Raw genomic sequence first — 12,725 nt, forward strand, 5'->3', positions numbered from 1 at the left:
TACAACTGGTGTGACATATGGACTGTGGTTAACAGCAATACTGTAATATTCTTACATCAATGCCAAAGATGCACTTTGTTGATAATGGGGGAGTATGGAAAGATTGTACCAAATGCACACTATGGACCATGGTTGGTGGTAATAGTCTGATGACATTATCTCATAGTCTGTAACAAATGTTCCACCACGGTGTGGTGTGCTGATGGAGGGGTGCTATGTGGGAATTCTGCACATGTGCATCATTGTTTTGTAAAGTCAGAGTTTCTGTAATAAATTATATTAAAAAATAATAATAAGGTGGGTTGGGGAAAATACACCAAATGTAAGATACATACTATAATTATTAGTAAGATGTTGATGATATTCTTTCATAATTGTAAAAGTGTTTCACAACAATACAAGGTGTTGGTGGTGGGGTGATATATGGGACTCCTGTGTGATGCTATGCATGCTTGTTTTATAAGTTCACAACTTTTACTATACACTTATTATGTATGTTCATGTATGAATGATATACATCAATAAAATAAAAAAAATGGTTAGTCCAAATTGAGATGTGAACAAAGTTTAAAATGCACACTGGGTTTTCAGGTTTTAGTATGGAAAAGAATGCAAAATATCCCTTAATAATTTTTATATTAATTAACTAGAAAATTTAAAAGTATATATGTAGATTGCATTTTATTTCTATTGGCAGTGCTATTCTATTAGATCTTAGAGTGACGTTAGGGAAAGACTATTTAGTTGACTCTGGCTCAACAATGGATATATCTCTTATTTCCAGTGTGGTTGATGGGGAAGAGTTTGAAAGAGGGCAAGGAAGTAATGAAGGATACATGGCTACAAATGATAATGTGAACTATTAATTCCACTGGGAATGAGGTAGGCTTAAACAAAATGGGTCAGTTAAGAAAATATTTATCTACTTTCTTTGGAATTTTGACCAATGGTAACAAAACCAAATACCTATAGCAGCCAGGCAGAAATATAAATGAAAGGCTGGTGAGGTGTGAGGCAAAAGAGAGCAGTGGTGACTGTGGGGAACTGGAGATCCCTAAGCTCAAGGGAGCAGTTGCAATTTGTCTCCAGCCTATTACTGCCATGCAGGAATATAAGGGCCATATTGCCAGATCTTCTGAGTTTTCATGAGGTAAAAGTACAGATATTTATGTGAATCTCCTGATTTTAAAATATTGCAACAAATTTTAAAAGTTTATGACACTGCAGACCAAACAAGCATCTGTGGTCCCAGTGCTGGATTACCCGTTGAGTAGACTGAGCACATGCTTAGCGCATGACCATAAGAAGAGCACTGCTTATTTTTAATTTTCTATTTAATATCTCAAAAAATTTTTTTTAAAACAATGAAGTAATTATCATTTTTTAAAAGGTCAGAACTACACTGTACTTTTATAGCAGACACCTGTCCTGTCTGTGTCCTGCTTGCCCTCACCACCTTGGTGCACGTGGGTCAGCCTCTACCCACCAGTCCCGCATGTCTTTGCCCAAGCGTCTTCTCCTGCAGCTTTGCACCGATACACGAAGAAGGTGGTGCCTGGGAATTTAACACTGTCGCCATCCCACCCAAGAGCAGTCCTCAACTAATAAGTGAAGGAATCTGGTGTATAAATACCCCAGCATCCTCATTCCTCGGATGGGATAATCTTGAGGCATTGCTTTCCCATTCCTCCCAGAGTTTTCTCTGAGGGATTAAGATCCAGCTGCCCGCTCTTTACTGGCCGCCTTGTCTAAGCCCCTCTCACTCCCCAGTCGCTAACTACTTGCACACAAACTTGTTTCACTCAAACCTTTTGGTTCTTGGGAGAACCCAAAGAAAAACTGCTTACACTTCTTTTACAGTTTAATAGAGACTATGTTTTGAATTATATTGTGGCAGTCCACCATAATCTTATCAGAGTTTGAAATCTCTAAGAATCAGTCACAATTAGCAACTTTTGGCTTAGATCTGACCATCTCTGAGAACTACTGTTTATCCAAGAGACAGGTATCTGTATATGTTTGATATGTTACTTGCTAGAAAAATGAGATGCAAACCAAGCTTAATTTCAAAGGACGCTGGTAAAATGAGCTTGAAGGGGATCCTGTTTGGATTTCCCCCGTATCTTGTGCGGAAGTTCATCCCATCCCAGACAGTGCTACCAAAGACCAGATCACACTGTTCTGCTAAGACCCAGGGTATTATTTTACTCTGAAAAATTGTACTTCTAAGGGAAGTTATGTATCCTTGGGCAAGACAAGCCTCTGTAGAAGGAATAAAGTTATCAGAAAAATAGCAGGATGTTTCCTCTGGGGTACAGGTAAGGAGAGGCTAATACTGAACATTGTGGCCCTGAGGCAAGAAAATACAATTAGGATCCAGGGATGCCTAAAATAAGGTCCCTGTGAAGGATTTGACTCCTCAAGTATATTTCTCTTGAACTCTGGACAAAATTTTCAGCTTTATCTTCCTTCCTTGTAATTTCCTTTACTGTTAAGCCTTTAATAAATTAGAATTCCTAAAGTTATAAATAGCCTTGTACTATGTGATGGCTCTTAGAGTGTAAAGAGGATTCTAGCTTGCTCTGTAGTCACTCCTCCCTGGCACCTGTGAGGAAGGGGGACCGTCCAATGCAGGAGCCCTGGAGTTGCTCAGCGGTAGAAGTGCTGCTGGATTCCCTCTAGATTCCTGACTGTGTTACATAAATGAATTTAAGAACATGCTGGTTTAGTTAGGTCAGTAGTTTTTTAAGGAAATGAGAGAAGAGAATAGAAATGGGAGAAAATAACAGATTACAGATTACAGGGATACTTGCGGGCTGGTCCAGGCAGAGAAGGGGAAAGGGGATGATTTAACATCTGTGCTTGCTTTTTAAACCATTAATTATGCCTACTTACTAATGCTCTGGGGAGGGGTCCCAATTATTTACTGTTTTGATTAATTATCCCACCCCTCAGTTCCCCCAGGGGGCCCAATGATAAGGTCCCTTGAGAATATCTGGGGCTTTTCTTTCATTCCGGAAGATCAAGGAAAATAAATTCTCATAGGTTCTTCCAGACACTTCCTGGTGGGGCTCTTTTCCTCAGGGGGGTTTGAGGTGGAATTCCATGGCCATGTGTTTCACAGCTGTGCCTTTCTGCCAGGTCCCAGATTCATCCTTTCATTCCCTACACTATCCTGCCTCAGAAGGAAGCACTGAGGAGCCCAGAGAAGCCAGAAGGTTGTCTATATCATTATCATCAACTTCGTTAATGCCATCATCTTTATTTAACCCAAGAGTTAATTACTGACTTTTCCAGGATCACCTTCTTTTTGTATCAATCTACACACTGTGTCATCCTATGTCCCTGTGGAACTGGAGTTGCTTCTTGGTGATATGTGCTCCTTCTCACCACTTCCATTCGCTCCCATCTCCTACCACTTCTCACCTTGATATTGCTTCCCTCAGCTGATCCTTGACTGGATGCTTCCATGAGGCCACTATGGTTGGGGTTGAATATCAGTGGCAACTCAAGAATATTATCAGCTGTGAAACTAAACTGTGGACATTGTGACAAAGAAGTTCTTGTTGTTTTTCTTGGAGTCAGAGGGTTTGTAAGCTACTTTTAAAGCTGTTTCTTTAAAATCAGTGAATACTGATTTTTTCTTTTAAAAAAGGGAACCTTTTCTAAGGATAGCCCATATACTTCGGAGTTCTTCTGTTTTACTCAAAGCTATATTCTTGTCTAAAATCCTGGAAGAACACTATTAAAAATTGATGCTGTCTGTCACTTCACATTTCTGATTACTTATATATACTATACTCACTCCTCATTCCATGAAGCAAAAATATGAACTGCTTCCCTATAAATAATAGACCTTATACTTTATATGTATATTTGTTGTCCTCAAGAAGAAAGACAATTTTCATATTGCCTTGGTCATGCAACTACTACCTTATAATATTCATTCATTTATTCATTCAAATGAACGGAGACGACAACAGGCCCTTAACATTCACTATGTGCCAATTTATATTTCCTTTATGAAAGATTCTTTCCTTGGCACTATGTGTCAATTTATATTTCCTTTATGAAAGATTTTTTGACCATTTCAACATTCATTACCCTATTTGACACTTAATCATAAATTATATTTGGATACATCTCCTACTGATTATTTTGCATTGTGGGTTTTTGTTTGTTATATAGTCTTGTTATTCTTTCAGTCCCAACTAAATTCTAAGTCCCCAGAAGTCAGGAACTCAGTTATAAGTCTTCTATCTCTCACAGTGGCAAAACACTTCTATGAACATAGTCAGTAGCCAGTAATAGATATTTGTGATCTGTCAAATGTGAAATGTTGAATGCCAAAATGTACAAATAAGGCTTTTGGTAAAATGGTGAAGTAGATGGTGGATATTTCTGTCTCCACAATGAATATTCCTCTTTTCTTCCCTTTCCCAGCCAGCACAACCCCATTCCTAGTTAATGCAGACACCTCCCTCTCTGACTTTGTGGTGTGTTTCCCTTTTACTCTTGGTTTCCAGGCTATTGCAAACTTTTATCTTCATGTGTATCATGACAGAAAGTTGGGTGAGAGTTTATCAGGCACTTCTAGCACGTTCAGGTTAGTTTAAAGCAATGAAGTCATTTATTCATTCAATCATGGGATACATAGTTAATGAGCCCTAGCAATGTGCCAAGTACTGGTCTTGGTGCTGTAAACATAGTAATGACCAAAATATGTGTTTCCTATTTTCAAGAAGCATCCAGTTTGGAGGTCATTTAAGGTTACTTCTTGTGGTCTCCCAGCATCTTAGAGCCTTTGGATGCTATTCTTGGGTTACCAGGGGCATGAGGCACAAATTTGAGTGACCAACTTCTGTAAGAATACGGTAAGTCCCCATAACCAGGCAGACAAAATGCTCTTCCTTCCATCTCTCTACCTTGTAGAAAAATACCACTCTTGCTGTCAAGCTTCCTAGCCCTTGCCCAGATGGAATATGTAAAAGGATTTTCCACCTTGTTATCCCTGTTGGACGTATTTGGGCTCATATTGTCTGGTGGGCATGGCTGTCACCATAGAAGTCCATAAGTCAGAATAATTTTGTTGTTTATTTAAGTGCCAGATAGATATTTCTGAAATTTCTTTCTCTGAACTGTATATGTTTCATTTCTATATTTCCATCTCAGCTGGAACCCGTGAGAACTTACATTTGATTGTGTATGGATTGTGGCCACTTCTCCAGCAACCAAATGGATTTGGGAAAACACAGAGAACAAAACACAATAATAATTAAAAAAAAAAAAAGCCAACTTGCAATGATTTTAAATGTGTATGTGGATTGTGAATTCACTGAATGTCTCAAAAGTGTTTTAGAAAAATTCTAACTTTGGTCAAATACCCTTTCCTTCAAATTTCAACTTGTGAATGACTGGGCAAGTTCAAATGAAATACTGCAGTTTGAGTTAAGTTAGCATGTTATAGAGGTCTGGCTTCAACAATTTGACCCCTGTCCCCTGCCCTTGCCCCTTCCTGGTCAACTCTGGAGTGTTTAGAAAGAATTTATCTTTTCATTAATTTTTCTGAGAGGAAGTCTTTATAAGGAGTCTAATTGGCCTTAATTCTACAATGTTTTTTGTAGAATTAGGAAAACAAAATTTCAGTCCACGAAACAAATTATTTGAAGAGATGCTGTTTGAGTGATTGCTTAGAATAGTTGCTAGTGAGGTCAAAGTTTCTCTGTTTCTTAACCACAGTCTGACCCCTAATAACCACAAAGGGAACAGGACAGATTGAATGTTTCTGCATTAATGCTGGTCCCTGCCAACTGCTAAAAAAGCACTTATAATATGCGACATTCTTGGTATATGGAAACCCAAATTGATCATAGTAAGAAAAGGAGTGTTTTCTAAATCTTACTGCATATACCAGGGGATCTTGTTAAGATACAGATTCTATTTTAGTGGATCTACAAATGGGCCAGAGATTCTGGATTTCCAGCAAGTTCCCATTCTAGAAATTTCCTGAATGATTCTTGTGCAGGAAGAACCTAGAACATTTTTCAAATACTAAGTAAAATATATACTCATGAACTTTTGTACAGATGTTCTATACTGAAGAGAAAAACCTCAGAAATATAAACTAAGTCCCGAAGGGTATAAGAAACGGAATCTGTAACACAAGTGATCCAGAGGTGAAGATTGGTTAATGACTGATAACTATTACCACCTTGAATCTCTGTGGCTACTTTTAGGGTAAAGATGGAGTTGACTAAGCCTGGGTGTTATTAGGTCCCACAGCCTCAGCTTCTATCAGAGCTCTGTCCCATTCCAGCTCTGAGTCCTGGTGAGAGTAATGAAACCTCTTTAAATGTTTCCTTATTTACACAGTAATCATGGCACCTACCTCAAAGGGTTGTTGGTAGGATGAAATGAGGTAACAAAACAGTGGTATGCTGTTGCCGGCTTCCCCTGGTCCTCTGGGACTGACTACAAAATATTGGGGTGTTTTTTTTCAATAGTTTTTAATTTTTTTAAAAAAGATATTTAGATTACATAAATGTTACATTAAAAAATATAGGGGATTCCCATATGCTCTGTTCCCTAGCCCACCCACATTTTCCCACATTAACAACATCCTTCATTAATATGTTATATTTGTTACAATTGATGAACACATTTTGGAGCATTGCCACTAAGCATGGATTATAGTTTACATTATACACTCTCTCCCACACATTTTTGCAAGTTACTACAAATAATACAATGGCTTGAATCTGTTATTGCAATGTCATTCAGGACAATTCCCAAGTCCTGAAAATGCCCCCAAATTACACCTATTTTTTCCTCTCCCTCCCTGCAGAACCTCTAGTGGCCACTACCTCCAATCAATGATAAAAGTTCTTCCATTACTAGAATACAGTAAGTCTACAGTAGAGTAACAGTAAGTCTACTTTAGTCCATCATTCATTCCCCAATCCTGAGAATTCTGGATGGTGATGCCCACTCCACCTCTAATTGAAAGGGGGCTTAGATCTTGTGGGGCAGATGGAACTATCTTGTTTGTAGTTACAGACACTCTCTGTTTCTTGAGATGGTCATTGTCCATTATCATCTCCTTGTTAGCTATCCTGGGTGAGTTCAGTGAACTAGAGAGTAGGTGTTGCAAATCTGTGGAAATTCAGGACCCAACTGGTACATGGACAGCCCAAAGATTTCAGTCTCTTGGACAAATACCTCTCAACTCTAATACTAACTATAAGTCCAAATAGAAAGGGCAGAAGAGCCATGTGTAGGGAAAACACAACTGAGTCCAACTCTGCACACTGGGAAGCATAAATTCCAAAGTAGGGCCCACTGGCAGGGTGTCAAACTCCTGAGGTGTCTGCCCTTCCTATAGTATCTGGGTGTCTCCAGAGTCCACAGGAGCCCCACTATTTGGGGCAATATTTACTTGGGCAAGTAATGAGATACTGCTAAAAAGACCTCCTGACTCACTTCGAAGTCTCTTAGCCATATGAACTTATTTGTTTTTACCCTTTCCCTCTTTTGATAAAAGTCTTTTTCCAGTTGCCTTCTATTTGGTGCTTGGTAGTAATCCCTCAGTGCCAGGGAAGCTCATCCCTGGGAGTGTTGTCCCATGCTGGGGAGGAAGGAAATACATTTATATGCTGAGTTTGGCTTAGAGAGAGGCAACATTTGAGCAACAAGGAGTTTCTGAGGAGGCAACTCTTAGGCATCCTATAATGCTAGACGAAGTTGCAATTTCAAAAGTAAAGATTCATAAGTACAGTTATCACTATTAAGGGTCCATCAATGGTCCATTCTCCTTCACTAGTCACTGGCCCTGTACTCAGGGGGTTCTTGCTGTCCCATTAGACCCAAGACAGGAAATTGAAATTCTTTTGGTTATTGTGTGAATCTCCACCACTGTGACAATTGCCCCATGAATATTTGAACACATTCATATGCCTTATAGGTATGCCCCAGGTGACTCTCCTTACATGCATCAAAATATGGGGGAATTTTGTGAGGCAGTGTGGTAGCTTGAAATTGGTCATGGTGGAAGTATTTACACCATGGAGACTGGCAAATGCTACAAATCAGGGTTTTTGTATGTTTGTTTGCTTGCTTTTTTTTATTTTATTGATTTTGTAAAAATATTACATTAAAAAAATATATATGAGGACCCATTCAACCCCACCACCCCCACCCCACCACTCCCTCCCCAGCAACACTCATTCCCATCATCATGACACATCCATTGCATTTGGTAAGTACATCTCTGGGCACCTCTGCACCTCATGGTCAATGGTCCACATCATGGCCCATACTCTCCCCCATTCCATCCAGTTGGCCCTGTGAGGATTTACAAGGTCCGGTGATTGCCCCTGAAGCACCATCCAGGGCAGCTCCATGTCCCAAAACGCCTCCACCTCTCATCTCTTCCTGCCATTCCCCATACCCATTAGCCACCATGTCCACTTTTCCCACTCCAATGCCACCTTTTCTCTGTGGACATTGGATTGGTTGTGTCCATTGCACCTCTATGTCAAGAGGAGGCTCAGATTCCACATGGATACTGGATGCAATCCTCCCACTTTCAGTTGTAGGCACTCTAGGCTCCATGGTGTGGTGGTTGTCCTTCTTCAACTCCATCTTAGCTGAGTGAGGTGAGTCTAATAAATCAGATTGTAGGTGCTGGAGTCTGTTGAGGCTCAGGGCCTGGCTATCACATTGTCAGTCCAGAGATTCAGATCCCCTAAATATATCTTAAACCCCAACACCAACTACAACTCCAGCACAGTAGCATGAAAGTCTTATGAAGAGAGATCCCATCTGAGTCCAGATTCATCACGCATAAACACCAGCTCCCAAGAAGGGCCATCTGACATGGCAGTTAACCCCATCTGCCATGACCATAGCACCCATGGGTCTCTTTAGCCCTCCAAGGAACCAATACCTGGGGGTTGTATCTACTTTATCTGTCTCTTAGACTCTGCTCAGTTGTGCATGAGGGCAATCCTTCTGACAGCCTCCAGACTCTTTTTTAGAGACTCATAGCCATATAAACTCATTTCTCCTTTCCATTTCCCCCTTACATTAGGTCAAACAGCATTTTAAAGTCATGTTATTTTATGTAGACAGGGATATTCTGCTGATCTGCATTGAACCTTCCATTCAAGGTCATTTTCCAGTTGCATCATCAGTTGGCAATTGATAGTGATCCCTCGGTGCCAGGGAGGCTCATCCCAGGGTGTCATGTCCCACGCTGGGGGGAAGGCATTGCATTTACATGCTGAGTTTGGCTTCGAGACTGGCCACATTTGAGTAACATGAAGGCTGTCAGGAGGAAATTCCCAGGCACAGTGCTGCTCTAGGCCTTGTTCTTATTTCAGGCATATCAGCTCACAAGCATAGTCATTAGCATCAGGGGCTCACTGTTGGACCCTCATTCCTTCCCGGTCCTTGCTGCTGCACCTGGGAGACTGTCGCTGCTCCCCTAGGGACCATGACAGAGCACCACCGGCCAGGAACCCAGTACCCCCCCAGCTGTAGTTTTTAATTGTTGCCACTATGAGTATATCCAAACATTACCATGCACCCTGGACATATGTCCTGTATAGCTCCCTGTCAGCCATATATCACCTGTCAATAGTATCCTATACCAGTATTCCTCCATTGCCATTGTTGAACCACTCTGTGATCCAGAACTTCCTGAAAATTGAAGCCCAATATAATGTCAGGATCCCTTACTAGCAAAATGGCATATAGCGATGGGTTTAAAGGTTAGATATAACGTGTTGACTTGGAAAAAATTGTACATCCTATCTTTTTCTTTTTTTTTTCCCCTAATTATTGAACTTCTCTTAACAAGAGCCCTAGACCACAGCAATTCATATATATAATATACAGAACTCCCACACATCCACCACAAAACCTTTTCCCTTCCACAGCGATACTCTTACACCCTATTCACATCATATTTACTTAAAGTGATGTACAGAGTCTGAGACAATAGCTTTCAAACAAGGTGACATCTGTGCTTACATTGTGGTGCATACTTTAGGATACACAGTTTTCTAATTTTTTAGTTATCCTATGTTTTACATTATGGTTTACATTATCAGTCTGTCGTCTCCTATATGTTATGGTGTAATATTACATGTTTTATATCCATCCTTGTGTACTCTCGCGAAACTCCTCTCTTACCCCCCATTTACCTTGGTTCCACACATTTAACATCCATTTTCCCATCCACCTTGGTGCCCACAGTGACAGCCAACCTCCATTTCCTGAAGAGCCACGTCCAGAGATAGTTGGAATAGTGTTCAGGGCCTAACTTGCTCAATTGCTCCCATGCCCTGGGAGCCACCCTTTCTCTCGAGAGATACAGTTCCCTCTATTTGATGGCATTAGTCCTCCCCAGGATGTGGGTCCACCCCCACTCTCACTACTTGGGTCTCTACCCAATGGTGCCACCCACTCTGGCAAAATGAGCATTCAGACATTCCCCAGGAGCCCGTTCTGCATCGGACCATCCCCTCCGAGCATTCTAAACAGGTAACCCTCTTAATTATATTTTGATACGATTTTCTCGGCATTTTACTCTCCACCAACACCTGACACTCTCCTATGTTCGTATGCTACCCCTCCCTCCCCCCACTTTTGGGCAATATTACCCACCTGCCCATCCCCAGCCACCCTCAAACCCGCAAAGCCCCTCCCAAAGGCAACCCCTTGCCCCCATTTTATCTCTTCTTTGTGTTCATACTTACCACCAGCTCGTCATAAATTCCACCCCTGCAGACGTCGGCTCACTTCCTTCCTCCAACCCCCGATTTCCTGTAAGCCTATCGTTCAGTCTCTTGCTCTCTGAGGCAGGTTGCTTATTTCATATCATTGAGGTCATGTAGTATTTGTCCTTCAATGCCTGGGTTGCCTCACTCAACATAAGGTTCTCAAGATTCATCCATGTTATCACGTGTGTTTGTAGTGTATTTGTTCTTACAACCGAGTAGTATTCCATTGTGTGTATATACCACATTTTATTGATCCACTCATCTGTTGATGGGCATTTGGGTTGATTCCAACTTTTGGCGATAGTGAACAATGCTACTATGAACATTGGTGTACATATATCGGTTTGTGTCCTTGTTTTCAGTTCTGCTGGGTATATACCCAGCAGTGGTATTGCTGGGTCATATGGTAAATCTATGGCTAGTTTTTTGAGAAACCGCCATACTGTCCTCCAGAATGGTTGGATCCTTCTGCATTCCCACCAGCAGTGGATGAGTGTTCCCCTTTCTTCACATCCTCTCCAGCATTTGTATTCTTCTGTTTTTTTCATAGCTGCCAATCTTATGGGTGTAAGATGGTATCTCATTGTAGTTTTGATTTGCATTTCCCTGATAGCTAGAGATTTGGAGCATTTTTTCATGTGCTTTTTAGCCATTTTTATTTCTTCTTTGGAGAAGTGTCTGTTTAAATCTTTTTCCCATTTTTTAAATGGGTTGTTTATCTTTTTATTTTCAAGATATAGGAGTTCTTTATATATGCAAGTTATAAGTTTCTTATCAGATATATGGTTGCCAAATATTTTCTCCCACTGTGTGGGCTCCCTTTTTACTTTCTTGACAAACTCCTTTGAGGTGCAGAAGGCTTTAATTTTGAGGAAGTCCCATTTATCTATTAGTTCTTTTGCTGCTCGTGCTTTTGGTGTGATATTCATGAATCCATTTCCTATTACAAGGTCCTGTAGATGTTTCCCTACACTGCTTTCTAAGGTTTTTATGGTCTTGGCTCTTATATTTAAGTCTTTGATCCATCTTGAGTTGATCTTTGTATAAGGTTGTTTGCTTGCTTTTTGAGAGCTGGTTTACCAGCACATCACATGTAAATTACCTGACACCTAAGAGAGCTCAATAAATATTAATTACTATGATATTAATTACCTTAGCTACCTTTTTGAATTGCTCGAGCACTTATAATTTAAAATACATCGTTTAGCAGTGGTTATTCTATATCAGCTTCCTTTTCAATAAATCCTATTATTGTGTTCTTATTAAAAAAATGGTAAATTTGGGTCTCTCAAACTGGACGCAGTATGAAGTGTGAACTTACTATGCCATTGTTCCATGATTGTTTAATGCTTTGCTCTTTTATCTTTTTAAGGAAACATCTAGAGTCCGAGGAATAGATTCCAGGATATCAATGTCTCTCCAAGTTTGTACTGTGATAAGTATGACAGAACTGGTATAGGGAAAAACAGATTATTTACAAGTTTACAAGTTAAGTTTGTGGTCTAGTCACTTGTTTTCACACATTTATCTAAATAATTGCAGCTGGTAGATTAATTGGCTGATGTTGCTCCCATAGCAATAAGGGAGGTAATTTCCCTCTTTATATTTGCGCTGATAACATAGTTTTATGATCCTTAACTATATGGATTAATGTACTTCATTCTACCCCAAACTTTTCTGAGAGAGGCAGATTTGCATGATGATTTAGATAATAGACTTGGGAGCCTGACTGCCTAGGTTCAAATTCCAATTTCATAATTGATGCTACTTTAGGATACCTTATTTTCATCTGTAAAATCAGAATAAAATAACAGTGTTTTCTTCATGGGGCTTTTGAATGAATTAAATTGGCTAAAATATGTCACACATTTAGACCAATGCCTTATACTTAGTAATTCTTATTTACATTTACTATTATTTCTATCAATTATTCATCTTCTT

Source organism: Dasypus novemcinctus, chromosome 2, assembly GCF_030445035.2.
Source record: "Dasypus novemcinctus isolate mDasNov1 chromosome 2, mDasNov1.1.hap2, whole genome shotgun sequence".
Taxonomy (NCBI): Eukaryota; Metazoa; Chordata; class Mammalia; order Cingulata; family Dasypodidae; genus Dasypus; species Dasypus novemcinctus.